Genomic DNA, 20,000 nt, shown 5'->3' with positions numbered 1-20,000 from the left:
TCCTGTCTCATCTATGTGTTTGATGTTGCTCCCATCTTGTAGCTTTATCCCTTCAGTTCTCGTTACTTTGCCTTTTTGTATGTTTGACTAAGGCACATTTTTCTATTCCAAACTCCATCCTGATGTCCCCAGATACAATCCTTACAGTCTGGATTAGGGTATCTATTTCCTTGATGCTCTTACCATACAGCTTGATGTCGTCCATGAACATCAGATGTTTGATTCTGTTGCATCTTTTCTTGAGTGGTACCCGGCATCCATCATCTTGTAGTACTTTGGTCATGGGAATCATGGCTACTACACGAAGAGTAGTGGGGACAGTGAGTCGCCCTGGAAGATCCCTCTCCTGATATTAACCTCTGCTAGTCTTATTTCAGAGCTTGTAAGTATTGTATTCCAGTTGCGCATTGTATTTTTGAGGAAGCTGATGGTGTTTTCCTCTGCCCCATATATTTTCAGGCATTCTATTAGCCATGTGTGTGGTATCATGTCGAAGGCTTTTCTTTTTATAGTCTATCCATGCCATGCTTAGGTTGGTTTTCCTTCTCCTACTGTTCTTCATTACCATTTTGTCTATCAGGAGCTGGTCTTTTGTGCCCCTACACTTCCTTCTGCAGTCTTTCTGTTTGTGATGGTGTTTGTCTCCTCTAGGTAGTTGTATAGCCTTTCACTGATGATACCTGTTAGTAACTTCCACATTATTGGTAGGCAGGTGATAGGCCTGTAGTTACTGGCTATATTTCCCTTACTCTTGTCTTTTGTACTAAGGATGTTCTTCCCTGTGGTCATTCTTTATTTGGGTGCTTGGTGATTTGAGATACAATGCTGGAGTTGTTCTACTATTCGTGGGTGTAGGGCCTTGAAGTTTTCAGCCAGTATCCATGGACTTCATCGGGACCTGTGGGGCTTTCCAGTTTGGCATTTTCTTTTAGTTGGTGTCTGACTGTGTCTGTCGTGATCTCTGTGAATCTTTGTTTTATTCTCCCTGTTTCTTCTTCCTTGACTTCCTGGAGCCATGTTGCATATTTGTTGTGTGATACTGGATTACTCCTGTTTTCCCAGAGTCTCTTACTTGGTTCGGCTTCAGGAATTTCTGGGTGGTTGTCTTCCCACCCCTCTTAGTTGGCTGTATAGTCTTTTCTGGTTGGTTCCGAATAGTTGTTCTGTTGGTATCCCTTATTTCTGTTCATGTACAGTTGGATCTTATGTGCTTTGGCCTTAAGCCTCTGTTTACATCTTCTATTGTGTTGTTTATACTCTCTTGTACCTTGTATTTCTCTTTAAGTTCCTCCCTTGTTTTCTTGCTTCTAGCCTTTTTTTTTCTGCCATCTCTTTCAGTTTACTCAAGTCAGATCTCATCACCATGATTTGCTTTTCCAGGCGCTGTTTGGTTTCTGTTGGGTGGTTGTGCTGTGGTGTTGGTGTTCGAATCCCCATCAGTTCTGCTACTAATCTTGCTCCTGCATATGTCAAGTTATTGTTTCTGTGATACTGGTGGTGTGTGTTATGCCCATTATTTCATTGACCTCACTTGTTTTCTCCCTTAATTTCTTGGTGTTGTAGGCTTTCATGGAGGATCTTTGTTCTCTCTGTATCTGGCTCCATCCATTGTCTAATCTTTTCTACCATTCCGTCCTCTCTGTTACTTCGTTGGGGTTTCTTCGTGTGTCGTTGTTTGATACCTCATCCTCCCTGTCGTCTTCTGTGGCATCGTCTCTCAGTTCGTCTTCGTGTAATTCGTTGTCGTGTGACTTATCCTTTCCAGTTCTTCTCTTTCTGTTGGGGAGAGCCAGTTCTTTTTCTTTATGTTCCTTACTTGGTCTGCCAGCCTCTGCTCTGTTTGGGGGGTGTTATTCCTCTCATTCCAGATGTTGACCAATCTTCTTCTATATCCTCTCTCCGTCGGGTTGCTTCTGATGTAGCATCTCCATATTTCCTTGTTTTCTTCTCTTGTCCATTTCTTCCTTAGGTTTGCTTCTGTAGCTCCAATCTCAGGCTGTTGATTACTGTCGTTGTGGTGATCAGTTGCTGGATGACGACCTCCAAGTACCTGACCGTCTTCCCCTTCAATTAGGTGAATACCTGGTTGCCGGACGAAGCTCCTCTGTTGCCAGAGGTTCCATTAACGTCGTTGTCGTTTATTCCTTCATTTCTTTCCATCATTGCTGAGTTTTGCTATTTAACCCATAGCTGGACCCTACCCCATCAGGGATAAGTACTCAGCTGAGTAGACTGAGGAAATTATGGTAAAGATCCTTTCCCAAGGAATCAACGCCGAGGAGAGCGGTTCACCCATCCAACGACTGACCAGCCCAATATTGCTTAACTTGACTTAAGTCTATTGACGACCTAACCCACTCCTCCACGGCGCCACCTCATTATTATTATTATTATTATTATCATTATTATTATTATTATTATTATTATTATTTTATTATGTTTTGGAAAAGCAATGCCACAAGGACACTAACCCAATAATAGATGTCGTTTATCACAAAGAAAAAAAATTAAAAGTAAATAAATATTCTATGAATGGAAAATAACAAATAAAGATCAATAATACTGATGCTCCCCAAAACAGAAACATGTCTAAGTTACACAGATAAAGAGAATCCGTTCTCTCAGCAACCCAAAATCACGGGACAGGAACTACTCTCCTTTAATCCCCCCAGCAGTTTATAGTGGCGAGTACATGACTCATTTGTATCTGTTAGGGGAACTTCGATTAACGCGTAGAACGGCCATTAACCTAATGGCTTATGATACCTGTACATGATCAAAGAGCTTTTATGCTAATTGAAAAGTTGCTCTTAAAACAGTAGATTTACTAGCTGTTTAGGCGAGTAGCACCAACGATCGCCATCCCCTTCCTCGACGTCCCCATAACGAAGACAGAAGACGGCCTCCGCACTTCTGTCTACACGAAGAAGACCAATTTAGGAATGTGCTTCAACGGGGATAGCGAGTGCCCTGGCAGGTTCAAGAGCACCATCGTCAGGGCCTTTGAGAAAAGGGCCCTCTCCCATTGTTCTACCTTCCAGGACACACACCTCGAGTTTGATAGAGCTCGCAGATGCTCGTTAACAACGGTTAGTCTAATAAGCTCATCAACCGAGAAATGCGCACTACCCTCAAAAGATGGTTTTCGAATGAGGAAGAAAACCCACGACCCCGCCCCACCGAGAACATCAGGATATATCATAAGGCTATCATGCACTCTCAGTATCGCGAGGAGGAGAACTCAGTGAGGAAGATCATCATGGCGAATATCCTTCCCCCGTATAAGTCAAGACGGTGGACCTTATAATATATTACAAAAACAGGAGCACAAGAGATTGAATCATGAAGAATAGCCCCTCACCGCCCTCAGGAGACCCCCTCAAGCCGACGACGATAGTATACCAATACATTTGTTTGCCCCACCCCAGGATGTCCTGGGAAGTGCATTGGAATGACTACTATGGGTCTTGAGAAGAGAATCTCATGTCACGCGCCCCAAGAAGGGTCCATCAAGAATCACGCCCTCAACGCCCACCGAGACACAATCTCCGCCATTGCATTGTCAGCAACACTAGGATTAATAGGAGAGCACCCGACCGTCGCGCCGCCTGCGCCTTCTGGAGGCATTACTCATATGTGACTTTTGATATTCACAAATAAGAACAAAATACAAATATTGTTTGTTATCGAAAATTATACATTTTACTCTCAGGGTGGTCATATTTTACTGAAGGCCAGAGTTCGAATCCTGGAGGGTCAAATGATGGGTTATCGGTTGTGAATCTGCTTAGGTACAGGTTATTCCAAAATAGTAAGTGATTTCATAATTAAACGATATTTGTGGATTAATAATAATATATGTTTTTTATATGTATGTATACATATTATGATCATTCCTCAGTCTATAATAATAATTAGATTTGCCTTTGAAGGAAAACAGGAATTAAGTAAATGAGTTTTTAAAGATGGAAAGTTTATCCGTGAGCATCGTTTAACCGGATAAAAGTTTTCTTGTTCAAATATCTCGAGTTCTGGGAAGTACAATTCAACCTTTGAGGGAATGACCTGATTCATATGAAAACAGCGATGTATTACACTGACGTATTTTTTCGCATTCTTATATTCCTAACAAGAGCCAAAGCATCCACAGAAACCCACAGCCACGAAGGCGGTGGCAGGAAACGGCTCTCAGGCTGGTTAACGCACAAGTCCGCAACTCCCACGTATCACTGGAATTGTTAGTATTTAAAAAGTAGGGTCACCGCCTCTTATCTTGCCCCACAAGTTGTAAAAAAAATGAAAATGGAATTCAATTTAAAGACAGAGTTTATTCTTTAAACATATAATTAAGGGTGTCGTGGTCGCTAATTTTATATATTTTTGTTCTGTTTGGGAATTTTACTCTTCAAGGAAAAACCATTTCCACTATAATATCGTGCTCATTCCTTCTCAAACGATTAAACTTTTAGTATGTTATTATTTACACATATGTATAACGCGCACGCACGCACTAAGACAACAGATGTAACAAGAACATCTGTTATAAATTTGTGCATAGAAAATCTAGACAGAGAATTGGATGGTCCTCCCACAAAAGGTGAACTCCATAACTAATTTGTTTTAGAGACTATGAACAAGAAAGGGACCTCAGTGAAAAGATGGACTCTTACTGAATGAGAAGCTCTCCATTTGGATAGACAGACCTCAGCCAAAAAGAGAGAGGACTTCGAAAGAGCAGAAGAAAAAGTGGACATTGACGTAGATGCGCTCTCCTTTGGATAGAAAGGCCTTAGAAAATGGAGTATCTTTCCACCGAGGTCCCTTTTCTTGTTCATAGTCTCTATAAAAAAATTAGTCATGGCGTCCACCTTCTGGGCGAGGACCTCCAATTCTCTGTCTAAGAGCTTCTTTGCCCAATTTGTAACAGAGGTTCTTTTTACACCTTTTGTGTTAGTTGATGGCGACTACCTGTGGATGAGGTTTCGTCGACGATTCCTTCGGGAAAATCAGATGACGAAAGACCTGGGCTCTTTTTTTCTTCCTTAGCAGCAGTGTTAAAAAGACCAAGGCTTTCTTCTTTAACTGAAGCAGCAGGTTTTTCTTCAACCAAAGAAAACAGTCGATGACAGGCCAAGGCTTCCTGTTTCTTCTTCCGATGCAGTAGATGAAGAGGGTAAAACTTCTTCCTCTTCCCAAGAAATTGAGAAAGAAGCCTCACTTCCTTGTTACCAAAATGGGTATTAGTAATATTCTTCCCAATCTAGGGTTGCGTAATTTCTTGCTGGGGCTGCCACTAAACATAAGCAGAGCAGAACTCCGCAATAACACCTCGCATCTGACCAGGCCTTGCCAGCAAAAGGTCCCCATTGTGTTTCTCCAGGTGTAGGATATCTTCTCATCGTTATGTCCATAAAGCTCTGGAAGGTAAGGGATCGGAAGGGTAGGGGAGACATGACAAGTCCACCCTCCTCATGCAAACCTGTTCGACCATCCAGGTGGGTTGGTAGAGGATTGGGCGGGTTAGGGGAGGACAGACGGGTCCACCCTTATGCAAACCTATTGTCATCAGGTTGGGTGGGTAGAGGATGGGTAGGGGAGACATGACATGTCCACCCTCATGCAAACCTGTTCGTCCACCAGGGTTGGGTTGGTGAGGATTGGGCGGGTGGGGAGACATGATCCACCCTCCTCATGCAAACCTGTTCGACCATCCAGGTTGGGTTGGGTAGAGGATTGGGCGGGTAGGGGAGACATGACAAGTCCACCCTCCTCATGCAAACCTGTTCGACCATCCAGGTTGGGTTGGGTAGAGGATTGGGCGGGTAGGGGAGACATGACAAGTCCACCCTCCTCATGCAAACCTGTTCGACCATCAGGTTGGGTTGGGTAGAGGATTGGGCGGGTAGGGGTAGGGGAGACTGACAAGTCCACCCTCCTCATGCAAACCTGTTCGACCATCCAGGTTGGGTTGGGTAGAGGATTGGGCGGGTAGGGGAGACATGACAAGTCCACCCTCCTCATGCAAACCTGTTCGACCATCCCAGGTTGGGTTGGGTAGAGGATTGGGCGGGTAGGGGAGACATGACATGTCCACCCTCCTCATGCAAACCTGTTCGTCCATCCAGGTGGGTTGGGTTGGGTAGAGGATTGGGCGGGTAGGGGAGACATGACATGTCACCCTCCTCATGCAAACCTGTTTGTCCTTCCAGGTTGGGTTGGGATAGAGGATGGGCGGATAGGGGAGGACATGACATGTCCACCCTCCTGCAAACCTGTTTGTTCACCCTGGTTGGGATGGGGGACATGTCCACCCTCCTCCTGCAAACCTGTTGTCCACCCTGTTTGGATTGGTATGGGAATGGGAGGGTACATGAGAAAGACGCATCCACTCTCCTCCTGGAAACCTGTTTGTCCACCCCAGGTCGGGGTCTGGGTAGGTAGGGGATTGGAAGGGTAGGGGAGACATGATAAGTCCACCCTACTCCTGCAAACCTGTTTGTTCACCCTGGTTGGGATGGGGTAGGGATTGTAGGGATGGGTTGGGAGAGGGTTAGACATGACAACCCTCCTCCTGCAAACCTGTTCGTCCACCTTGGTTGGGTTGGCTAGGGGAATGGAGGGTAGGTGAGAAAAGATGAAAATTGACATATCCATCCTCCTCCACCAAACCTGTTTGTCCACCCTAGGTCGGGAATGGGTAGGTAGGGGGATCGGAAGGGTAGGCGTGTCATAATAAGTCCCACTCTCCTCCTACAAATTTGTTTGTTCACCCTGGTTGGGATGGGGTAGGGGACGGCGAGGGTAGGGAGACATGACATGTCCACCCTCCTTTTCAAAGTTGTTTGTCCACCCTGGTTGTTTTAAGGTAGGGGATTGGGAGGGTAGGAGAGACATGACATGTCCACCCTCCTTTTGCAAAAATAAAAAAAATGACGTGGCAATGGCAGTGAAATAACTGTCAATGCCATTCAACTGGATGGTAAATGAACTCCACAGCAAGTGGAAAACTCAATTCAAATGTCATGGTAATGGCAGTTGAATAAACTGTAAATGACTTCATGCAAGTGCGGAAAACCTTGACACAAATGATGTGGTAATGGCATCAATCAATGAAAAATATATGTTGGATTATTCGTCTCCCGGGACGTAAAAGATTTACCACACAACTCCTTGGTCTTATGTATCTTACCCTTCGACGCTGGTCTGAGTTGCTTAGATGGAACCTTATGAGGTTTTAGTTATATAGCCAGCATCGGAGATTAAGGGAAGAAGGAAAAAAAATTCTTTATCCATCAGTACAAATGAGCGTTACACAACTTTGGGACGAGATGAAAGCAGTGCTCTCTGTAATACTCTGGCGACAAAGTTTCTTTTCTCACCACATAAACCTATACTTATCACCCACGTAAACCTAAAACCCTATCTTTCGCTAAATTAAATTCCTGGGAATTTTGTTTCGCACAGACTCATGGCGAGACTTCGTTCAAGGGCATAGCGAGGGATAGGGCCACACTATGTGAAAAGTGACACGTGGAGTGGTTTCCAAAGGAGGGAGGGAGACAAAAAGGGGTTGAGGGGCTGGGGGAGGTTTGCCTAGGTGAGATACGTGAATGCTAGAGCAGTTGAAGTTGTATCTAATAAAGATGTTGTTGTTGCTGAAGATTAAGCCAGCCTTGTGCTGGCATGGGCTCTAGCTCTTGGAGCAGCCCGTAATGCTGCGGCCTTTTATCGTCCCGGTCAGAGTTGAGTGAACTTACCGACAGAGGACAGGTGGGTTATCTTAAGGCTCTGACCTTATGTTGGTCCAAGTTCGACCATGTGCTCAACATGTGGTCCAATATGAACTGCAGCCAGGTGGGGGCCACCAAGATAAAGATACCTGTGAATATAGCTCGAGGGAGGTAGTATGAATCAAAAAGCCGTGAGTTACAGGCCATTCAGAGAAAATGGTGGAAGCTGAGGTGAAGGGTCAACTTGTAATGACTGTCCTTTATATAATTTCCTTATTGTTAATTACGTTACTTTGACATGGGGCTGGCTTTTATCCATTACATATATATATATATATATATATATATATATATATATATATATATATATATATATATATATATATATATATATATATATATATATATATATATATATATATATATATATTCAAATGTACTGGGATACGTAACAATATTACGCTATTATAGATATAAAAATTCAGAAAAAAGTAAATGTATGGTACTTCTTTAATGAAAACTAGTTCCTCCTTCGTGGACTCCTACGCTCCAACTTCGAATCTCCCACGCTGCATCTTCTTTCTTACTGTCAATAGATTCCCAACCCTGCAAAGTACTGCAATGCACTTGGTCCCCTCAGACCCAAGGTCCGGTTGATACTGTCACCTTCTATCGATGGGCAACTGAATATGGTCCCTTTCCCTCCCCATCCCCCAGGTCGAACTCCAAAATGACCAGAGGCTGCGCTCAGTTCACCTTCCTTTCCTCGTCTGAACTTGGGATTATTAAACCCCAACCTTTTTTTTATTTTGCTCTACCACAGAGATTGGAAGAATCTCCCAATATTATAAGGCTGTGAAGTGAATGCGTTTAAAACAACGCTTTCAGATTTTATCATACAGTCGACCGCGATGAATTGTTCAAAAATTTAACATGTTGCCGATTTGTAAAACATCTACGGATATTAGGTCATAATCTCATCAGCGTAACTAGGCAGTTATTACCATGGCTTTAAACCGTCCGTTTATCATCATTATTACTGTTTCTTGTTAAAAAAGAATGGCAGAGTTAATATTATCAATACTAAAATAAGTGAAATATTTATTTTATCCTGATTGAATTTCAACATATCCGGCGACTACAACGGAATTGTAGAAGGTGATCTCTGCTACAAAATCGTTAATACGTATTTTATTATTATTGCTGTATTTTCAGAGTCAGTTGTTTCCTTAATTAATGTCGACATATTTCGGTCACCTCCCTGGCCATCATCTAGACGGTGCAAGGGGCGTTCTGGATGGGAATCGCTGCTGTTTGAGATTAAGCCAGCTTGTGCTGGCACGGGCTCTTGCTCCTGGAGCAGCCCATAACTGGGCATCGTTGTTGGGTCAGCTTTTATAGTAGGGGTGGGCGTGGTCAGATCCGGGGTCGATTTATGATTGCTGAAGGGGGAATTTCTTCTCGGGTGAAGCCTAACTAGTCGTATGCAGAGGGTGCTCCCTGGAGTAGTTTTGGATGAATCTAGTTGATTCTACTCGCCTGCTGCTCAATCAAGATTGGTACGCGCCTGTGAGGGCACCTTGGCACCTACATCGGCATGACCACGATGAGCCTTTCTAAAAGAATTTCCTGCTACCGCCAGGAGGGAGTAATATTCATCCATGCCAGGACTGCCCATAATCAGAGGATCTCCCGACGAGACATTATGCAAATTCGAAATCATCGATCACGCTTCAGACCAATCATCATACGAGGCACAGAACACTCGAATTGCGCCGATGAAACTTCGGCGCAATTTTTATTTATTTCTGAGTAAGGATAAATTCCCTAATAAAGATAATCGTCTTAATCTTTCATATAAACAATTATGTATATTATTTCTTAAACTAGATTTTACAACCCCAACCCCAACCACACCCCACCCCCTCTCTCTCTCTTTTTTAATCTGTATGTTTATCTCTATCTGTCTGTCTCGCTTTCTCTTATGCTGGTTAATCTCCCAGTGAAATAATGACTGAAGAGTTGGACCTCTCTCTCATAATACTCCATTACATAAGAACTCTTAATGGTGGCTGTGAGTCCTTCAAATTCTCCTCATGTACCGTTGGATCCTATGTGGTTTGGGCTTTAACCCACTGTTTTATATCTTCTACTGTGTTTGCTTAGTCTCTTCTCCCGCACCTTGTATTTGTAGTTCAGTTCCTCCTTGTTTTCGTGCTTCTCAGCCTCTTTTTCTGACATCTCCTTCAGTTGACTCAAGTCAGATCTCATCACCATGATTTGTTTTTCTAGGCGCCTTTTCCAAGGCGGTTGCTGATTTGGTTTCAGTTTGGTTGGTTGTGATGGTGGTGTTGGTGTTTGTATCCCACGAGTTCTGTTACTATAGCAGAGTCCAGCTATTAAGAAATTTAGAAGCCCCGCCACTGATTACGTCACGACCATTCTTTGAAGCTGACTGGTTGGAATAGCTTCGAAAAGCTGGTTAATCTGTGGTTCTTTTCGTCTTCATTTATTTTGGAATGGTTGTTTTACCGAACAGAAATACGTTGTGCTGGTATAAAAATGACACGTTACATTATCTCCTAAAATAAAATCATAGCACGCATCTCCATAAAAGTTGTAAAAAAAAAAAAGGAAAATATGAACGAAGTCAGAAGTGTTTACTCGTTGCCGCAATGTTGTTTCGTAAATGAGGTTTCACCTGAATAAGGTGTGACACGGATCTCGAGTCGGTGCACTTGAATCACTGGACAATGGTTTATTAACGTCTGATATTGTCAGCAAGCGTGCTCACCATTCTAAATTAGAACACAAAGACTTTCTCAGAGCTATGCAGACTGGTATTTCATATTGGGTTTCAGGAAATTTTACCACATTTTAATAGTCTTAAATTCGATTTCATTGGAATCGTTAACACATTCAGAGGGATGACAAGCAGTGAACTGCACTCTACAACACTAGAATATATCTTTGTTCAACGAAAGGTTACAGTATGATAGGCTGTACACTGTGAACAAGTCATATTGGATATAAAATTGCTGATCATTTTCTTAAGGACATTATCTCCTTTCGAAATAACAGGATCATAAACAATGACTAAGACCTATAAGGTCCTATGTCTTTTTGTCTGTTTACATAGCTTATGATGTTTGGTCTATCTTGTATTCAGCCGTTTTATTGTGGTTCTTGTTGTGGTTATTCTTCTTTTTGTTGCTGCTGTTATGGTGCTTGCAGTTTCTTCTAAAAATTTTCATATGGTATCCTAACATTGCAGAATAAACATAGACCTATTCATAAATACTTGTGTAAAGAATCTGCCTACTCTTGTTAACTGAAATCTAGTCATTTGTTTGGATTAAAAGTAATCGAGATCTTTCGAACAACAGAGACAGAGAGAGAGAGAGAGAGAGAGAGAGAGAGAGAGAGAGAGAGAGAGAGAGAGAGAGAGAGAGATTGCCCCCAAAACCAACGTGATTCATAGGTTACTCGCAGACTGGTCAGGGACTATTTCATTCATAACTTTTCAGCTATCATATAGTTTTCTTATTTCGTTAAGCATCTTATGATGCCTTCCTCCCATAACCTTCATTTTCATAGAAATGCTACAGCAGCCATAATAAATTTACTCAACACAGTAGTATAATTTGTTATCCTTTAGTAAATATATTTACAATATAGTTCATTGAGAGTAGTTTGATAGTAGTGTGTGAGGCTAAGGCAGTCCTAAGATTGATGTGTGTGTGCCATTGACTACACAACCACAAGTTTACAGTTACTACAGCCATCCACGCATCCATGTGTATGTGCTCTTGCTTATACGCGTACATTCCATTTTATGCATATACCTTATATATCGTGAAGTTGAAACTACTATATTAATTAAAAGCTGCTCTGTTTCCAACAGATACAGGTAGAAAACTATTTGCAATAAGAATTGACGTGTAGGCCTATCCCCTGTCATTGCCTCATTATATAAGAATTTTAGGTGCAGGGCCTTATGTCTTGACATTGCCTCAAAACATAAGAAATTGACGAGTAGGCCTATGCCCTGCCATTGCCTCAAAATCTGAGTATTTGATGCTAGGCCTATTCCCCTGTCATTGCCTAACATTTAAGAATTTGATCTGTAGTAGGCTTATGTCCTGCCCATTGCCTCAAGATATAAAAAAACTGGCGAGTCGGCCTATGCCCCGTCATTGCCTCCAAATTTAAGAAATTGCCGGCAGTGTAGTCCTAATCTCTCAATGATTATTGTCATTTGACATGCAGGATTATGATGGATTAATACCTTAACATCGGAACAGGCTGCTTAAGTCTATGCTTCATTTCAATTAATGTGGTCTATGTCGTTTCGCCTATGCAGGCCAAAAAAAAGAAAAAAAAAGAAAAAAAAAAGCACGGACTAAATGATCCAAGATCTTCATATAATGAAATATAACTTTATACATCTTTTTATCGATCGAAGATATCAATTGCATACTTCACAACTCCGGGACTTCTATCTGTGGTGTCATGATTCGTGCACGAAACTCAACATCACCGAACAGAGTCAAAACCGTACTGGTAATCATTTGGTTAATTAATGTGACGACATTCCCCTTCGAGAACTAGCCAATCACACGCCGTGCAGTAGGCGGGGCTTAGCTGGAAAGCTAGGTGGACATTACTATAGTCTTGCTCCTGCATATGTCAGGTTATTTGTTTCTGTGATAATGGTGGTGTGTATTACAAATAAGGCCTGTCTACACTAGGATACATTGTTTGCAATCAAAGTTTGCAAACTGTGCTTCCAAACAATGTTTCCCAGTGTAAAAGGCCTTTAGTCTCATTATTATATTATTATTTGCAAGGAGCAGACCTTCTTTGATGCAAGTTTTGTTGAAATGAATCGCAGCTTTTCAACGATTAATCTTATCCAGGGTCTTTTCAATTCTTCTGATAATTCGTTCTGACTCGGATAGTTTGAGTAGAAATCAGATATTCATATTTGTCAAAATTTGGGAATTTGTCATCCATAGGTTTAATTTAAAAAATTTTATCAAGATATTCTATTCAATTTAACTTTATTTGATCTTATTACTGGACATAGAAACCAAGGCCGGGAACTTCAACGGAATCTTGGAAGCTGTCTTGTTCAATATGAATACGGTTCTATGTCCAGTAATATAAGAAATAAAATGAAAGTCAAATACTATAAAATATTCTGATAAAATATCTTAAGCTATGGATCACAAATATCCAACCCAATTTTGACAAATATGAATACTGGATTGTTACTCTATAACTTAGCTGAGTCCGAAAAACGAATTATCAGAAGAAATGAAAAGAAAGACCCTGGAGAGATTAATTCGTTGAGAGCTGCCATTCTGTCAATAAAAAATGTATGAAAGGTCTGCTTCCTGCAAATAATAATAATAATATAATAATAATAATAATAATAATAATAATAATAATAATGAATTCTTTGGAAGCTTGAATTTCAAGCCTATGGCCCTTGTGGTGAACTTGTTTCTCATGGATAGGATCTTCATCTTCGGAATAATAATAATAATAATAATAATAATAATAATAATAATAATAATAATAATAATAATAATAATAATAATAATAATAATAATAATAAGAGCATCAAAGAAATAGATACCCTAATCCAGACTGTAAGGATTGTATCTGGGGACATCAGGATGGAGTTTGGAATAGAAAAATGCGCCTTAGTCACATACAAAAAGGCAAAGTAACGAGAACTGAAGGATAAAGCTACCAGATGGGAGCAACATCAAACACATAGATGAGACAGGATACAAAATATCTGGGAATAATCGAAGGAGGAGATATAAAACACCAAGAGATGAAGGACACGATCAGGAAAGAAATATGCAGAAACTCAAGGCGATACTCAAGTCAAAACTCAACGCCGGAAATATGATAAAAGCCATAAACACATGGGCAGTGCCAGTAATCAGATACAGCGCAGGAATAGTGGAATGGACGAAGGCAGAACTTCGCAGCATAGATCAGAAAACCAGGAAACATATGACAATACACAAAGCACTACACCCAAGAGCAAATACGGACAGACTATACATAACCACGAAAGGAAGGAGGGAGAGGGACTACTAAGTATAGAGGACTGCGTCAACATCGAAAACAGAGCACTGGGGCAATATCTGAAAACCAGTGAAGACGAGTGGCTAAAGAGTGCATGGGAAGAAGGACTAATAAAAGCAGACGAAGACCCAGAAATATACAGAGACAGGGAGAAAGACAGAAAGAACAGAGGACTGGCACAACAAACCAATGCACGGACAATACATGAGACAGACTAAAGAACTAGCCAGCGATGACAATTGGCAATGGCTACTGAGGGGAGAGCTAAAGAAGGAAACTGAAGGATGATAACAGCTGCACAAGATCAGGCCCTAAGAACCAGATATGTTCAAAGTACGATAGACGGAAATAACATCTCTCCCATATGTAGGAAGTGCCAATACGGAAAGTGAAACCATAAAACCAACATAGCAAGTGAATGCCCGGCACTTGCACAGAACCAGTACAAAAAGAGGCATGATTCAGTAGCAAAAGCCCTCCACTGGAGCCTGTGCAAGAAACATCAGCTACCTTGCAGTAATGAGTGGTACGAGCACCAACCTGAAGGAGTGATAGAAAAACGATCAGGCAAAGATCCTCTGGGACTATGGTATCAGAACGGATAGGGTGATACGTGCAAACATACCAGACGTGACGTTGATTGACAAGGTCAAGAAGAAAAGTATCACTCATTGATGTCGCAATACCATGGAGCACCCAGAAAGTTGAAGAGAAAGAGAGGGAAAAATTGGATAAGTATCAAGATGAAAATGAGAAATAAGAAGGATATGGGATATGCCAGTGGAAATCGTACCCCATAATCATAGGAGCACTAGGCACGATCCCAAGATCCCTGAAAAGGAATCTAGGAAAAACTAGAGGCCTGAAGTAGCTCCAGGACTCATGCAGAAGAGTGTGATCCTAGAAACGGCACACATAGTAAGAAGAGTGATGGACTCCTAAGGAGGCAGGATGCAACCCGGAACCCCACACTATAAATACCACCCATCGAATTGGAGGACTGTGATAGAGCAAAAAAAAAAAAAAATAAAAAACAAAATAATAATAATGATAATAATAATAATAATAATAATAATAATAATAATAATACCCAGTCGAATTGGAGGACTGTATAGGACGTGATAGCGAAAAGATAATAATAATAATGGAAACTAGATACCTACTCAAGAAAGAAGGCAAAATCTGTATGGCAAGAGCATCAAGGAAATAGATTTCTTGATCTCTAATCCAGACTGTAAGGATTGTATCTGGGGACATCAGGATGGCGTTTGGAATAGAAAATGTGCCTTAGTCAACATACAAAAGGCATGGCAAAGTGACAAGAACTGAAGGGTATAAAGCTACCAGATAGGAACACCCATCAACCACTAGATGAGACAGGATGCAAATACCTGGGAATAATAGAAGGAGCGGATATAAAACACCAAGAAATGAAATAGGGACACGATAAGTTAAGAATATACGCAAAGGCTTAAGGCGATACTCAGTCAAAACCCAACGCTGAAACATGATGAAAGCCATAAACACATGGGCAATACCAGTAATCAGATACAGCCGCCAGGAGTAGTGGAGTGGACGAAGGTTTGCACTCCGCAGCATAGACCAGAACACTAGGACACATGACATTACACAAAATTATCAACATCGAGAAACAATTGGGGCAATATCTGAAAAACAGTTGAAGACGAGTGGATAAGGACTGCATGGGAAGAAGGATTGATAAAAGTAGACGAAGAATCAGAAATATACAGAGACATGACAAACAGAAAAGAGGAATGGCATAACAAACCAATGAACGGATTAGTACAGGAGACAAACTAAAGAACTGACCAGCAATGAAACATGGCAATGGCTACAGAGGGGAGAACTCGAGAAGGAAAAAAACAAAGGAATGCTAACATGGGGCACAAGATCAGGCCCTAAGAACCAAGATATATCCAAAGAACGATAGATGGGAATAACATCTCACTCATATGCAGGAAGTGTAATATGGAAAACAAGACCATAAACACCATAGGAAGCGAATGTCCGGCACTTGCACAGAACCAGTACAAAAAGAGGCACGATTCAGTAGCAAAAGCCTTCCACTGGAGCCTGTGCAAGAAACACCAGCTACTTTGCAGTAATAAGTGGTACGAATAACAATCTGAGGGGAAGTAATAGAAAATGATCAAGCAAAGATATCCATTGGGACTATGATCAGAACAGATAGGGCGATATGAGTCAATAGACCAGACGTGACGTTGATTGATAAAATCAAGAAGAAAGTATCACTCATTGATGTCGCAATAACATGGACACCAGAATAGAAGAGAAAGAAAAGAGAAAGATTGAAAAGTATTAAGACCTGAAAATAGAAATAAGAAGGATATGGGATATGCCAGTGGAAATTGTACCCATAATCATAGGAACACTAGGCACGATCCCAAGCTCCCTGAAAAGGAACCTGGAAAAACTACAAGTAGTTCAAGGACTCTTGCAGAAGAATGTGCTCCTAGAAACAGCGTACATAGTGGAGATAGAGATGGACTTCTATGAAGGCAGGATGCAACAGGAACCCCACACTATAAGAACCACCCAGTCAAATAGGACGTCTGTTATAGAAAAGAATAATAATAATAAGGCTCAAACAGATTATCCTATTGCACAGCGCTGTACACTGACTTCCATCAGCCCAACTGTGAAATGAAATTGAATGAACAGTCTGCCCAACCACATGAGCTGCAAGAAACAAGCTCCTGGAAAGAACATTCATTCAGCCAGTAGTAACACCATTCACGGCTACAGCCTGACTAACTTTGAGCAAACTGGAGAACGAATCTTATAAGTTATTTAGATTTCTGCCCTTGCTTTAATATCTCTAAGTAAAATAGTTCTATGGAATAAGTTTTTATTCTGCTTTTTGTGTAATAAAAAAGGGTCTTGATCCGTAATCGAGCATGTCGGGGTGTGGATGTGTGCCAGTGATAGTTGTGTTATTCTCTTGAGGGACAACAAACAACCCTTACGATTATTAATTGAAAAAATACTCCGTCTGCACTTCCACATTAAGAGTCAAATGGCTTTAATCCTTTATTGTTATTAGTTTGATGGCATCCAAGAGATAACTGAACTAACTCCAATCTAAAATGTTTTTGCTCCAAGTACAAAGACGAAACACATCACACATCTCTCTCGCTTTACCTGGAATTCTGTTCCTTCTTTATACTTTCCCCTCTCCTTGTTCAGTATTTTTCTTCAGGCGTTGTTTTGGAAGGGGTTTTAGGTTGCCTTGCAACTGATCTTTATACCAGAGAAAATCAAGAAACAATACTAATGAAAGGAGTGACATTTTCAACTCCAAGACCCAAACCATGCAATAAATAAAATTTTGAAATATAAAAAAAAGAACATCTCAAAAAAAAAAATTGAAAACTAAGTATAAAATTCTAAATTATAAAAGCAAAATTTAAAAATGAAAAAAAGAAAATGTAAAAAAACAAAAAAATGAAAATAAACATATGAAAAAATCTAAAAAAATTAAACAAAAGGACATTTAAAACTGAAAAAAACAAAAGCTTAAAAAATGCAAAGAAAAAAATTTTAGATGGAAAAAAAAGAAAGAAAAGAAGTAGAGGTACCTCGAGATACGAAAAGAAAATGTAAAAAAATGAAATAAACATAGAAAAATCATCAAAAAAATTAAACAAAAGGACATTTAAAACTGAAAAAAAACAAAAAGCTTAAAAAAATCAAAGAAAAAAATTTTAGATGGAAAAAAGAAAGAAAAGAAGTAGAGGTACCTCGAGATACGAAAGCGGCTCAACTTACGAAAAACTCGAGATACGAAAGCCAATACGAAATTTTAACGGCTCTACATACAAAAAGTTTTCAAAATATGAAAGGTTTCTGAAAGTCCGAGATTTGCCCCTCGATAACAATTTTGAAACTCGCGCTGCACGCTGCCATCTTAGTACTAGTAGACATCGTCACCATCCTCCTGCTCTCCATTGGGTTCCTGATAATAGTCGCGGCCATGAAATCTTTCTCTCCTATTGGCCAGCTCCCTCCCATCATCCATCTACTATGCACACGTGGGTGGCGTGCCTCGGCCACTCGGTACCAGCATTGTTATAGTACGCACGCTGGTATTCGTTTTTCAGGATCGTCAATGTGTATTTTAAAAAAAAAGTGACCAAGATCTCTCACATGGGATAGTGATCAAGGTCTCTCTCATGGGATAACTGGAAACTTTGCAAGGTTGGTAGAATCTCCACTCCCTGCTGAACAGAGGGTGTAGACCAATCATTTACAATATGCATACCAGTACTACGTTTAATCAAAGGCACTTCAGTTTATTGTTGAAGGTCAGCAGCCGAACATTCTCAGTACCCAAATCAGTTGCAGAGAGAGCATTTGGTTGAACTGGGTTTTGATGGACACCAGGGCCAACAGAGTCATGAGTGCAAAAAAGAACCAAGTGATAATAACAGAAAGTTTGAAATTCTGTAAAAAAAAAAACAAAAAAAAAAAAAAAAAAAAAAAACCTACGTAAAGTTAAAAAAAAAGTTAAAAAAAAAGTTAAAAATCAAAAAAAGAAAAAAAAAATACGGCAGAAATTAAAGCCACTTTTCATAAAGTGCAATCATTTGTAGAAGACAACCCCCGAAAAGGCTCACACAGGAACATTGTGAAAAGTAGGCAGAAACAATCTTCCTTGGATAGTTACATATGTATATCTTTTAAAGTGTACGTACGTAAATACGTATCTGCCGTTTGTCCTCCTCCTCCTCTGCCGACACTTTCGGAGATAGCCTCACTCGAAAGGTAAGCTTCCACATTTTACGTATAGTATATTTCTTGTTACCATGTACACTAATATACACTTTATTTACAGGTTATATTTTGCATTTTTTTATTAATCTATGGTATTGAATGGTCCAAATTGTTGTAGTATTTCATTGTTTATTGGTCAATTTAGCTTTATTATGAAATTTACTGGGTTTTTTTTGAAGAGCTTGGAACGGATTAAGCCATTTTACATTTAACATGTGGTCCAAGATACAAAAACCTCATGATACGAAGGGCGCCTCGGAACGGATTAATTTCGTTATCTCGAGGCACTACTTATTTGATTTTTCCACATACCCATTCACATAAGGTACCAGACCATTGATTAATCCGTTTCATCTGACTATAATGTCAGGATGGCTGTCGATCAATTAAGGATAATTAAGCAAAAAGAATGACATGACGATGAAGGCACTAATTAGGCGACATTGCAATGACAATATTATGCAGTCATTCAGTCAATCAATAAACGATGCGCAGCTATGATCATCATCATCATCATCATTACTCTCTCTCTCTCTCTCCTAGTACTTAAAAATAAGATTTCCCTATTATCAATTACCATTACTTCATTAGATGTGAAATTTTGATGTGTTAAATGATAGGAAAGTTTGAAATGGATTACCAGCTGCATATTTAACACCAAGCAAACAATGATGTTCTTCCTTTGTCCTATTGTTGTTATAAAAAAATAAATGAATTCATCAAATATTTCCTAACTGAAACTAAATTATCTGTATACCTTGTGTCATGAAGGTCATATGCATATTATTAAAAAGAAAAAACTTAGGCCTTTGATGAGATCTTTGGAAGTGAATGAAAAATAGGTCTCAGTCCAAAATATCGTTCCATGGAGATGCACTTACAAATTTTGATCCAGCTCATTTAACCTCTCTCTCGTCTCTCTTCATCTCTCGGCTCTCTCTCTCTCTCTCTCTCTCTCTCTCTTAATGGTGTTCACCTCATCCCAAGAACCCACCTAAACTGCAAGACGACGTCTTTCCAAATCGCCGGAATCCTCCACCTGAGTCGTGGCTGAGTTGCGAGACGTCCTCAGACATAGGAGGGTCAAGTGACTCAAGGACACTTTGGAACAAAAAGGCCTTGGTTGAGAGAGAGAGAGAGAGAGTAGAGAGAGAGAGAGAGAGAGAGAGAGATTAAATTGATATTAATATTTCCATATAAAATATATTCTTAAAGTACATACATTGACTGTCTTTACCAATGACGATTATACTTTCTTGTGATATTTTGGTTCTTTGTAAAATCAGAAAACTGTGTACAATTGTTTTACAAATTTCAGAGTAAATTACAAAAAACAATCGAATATAC

This window comes from Macrobrachium nipponense, chromosome 27, assembly GCF_015104395.2.
Source record: "Macrobrachium nipponense isolate FS-2020 chromosome 27, ASM1510439v2, whole genome shotgun sequence".
NCBI classification, from domain to species: Eukaryota; Metazoa; Arthropoda; class Malacostraca; order Decapoda; family Palaemonidae; genus Macrobrachium; species Macrobrachium nipponense.
This window is presented reverse-complemented; position numbering follows the sequence as displayed.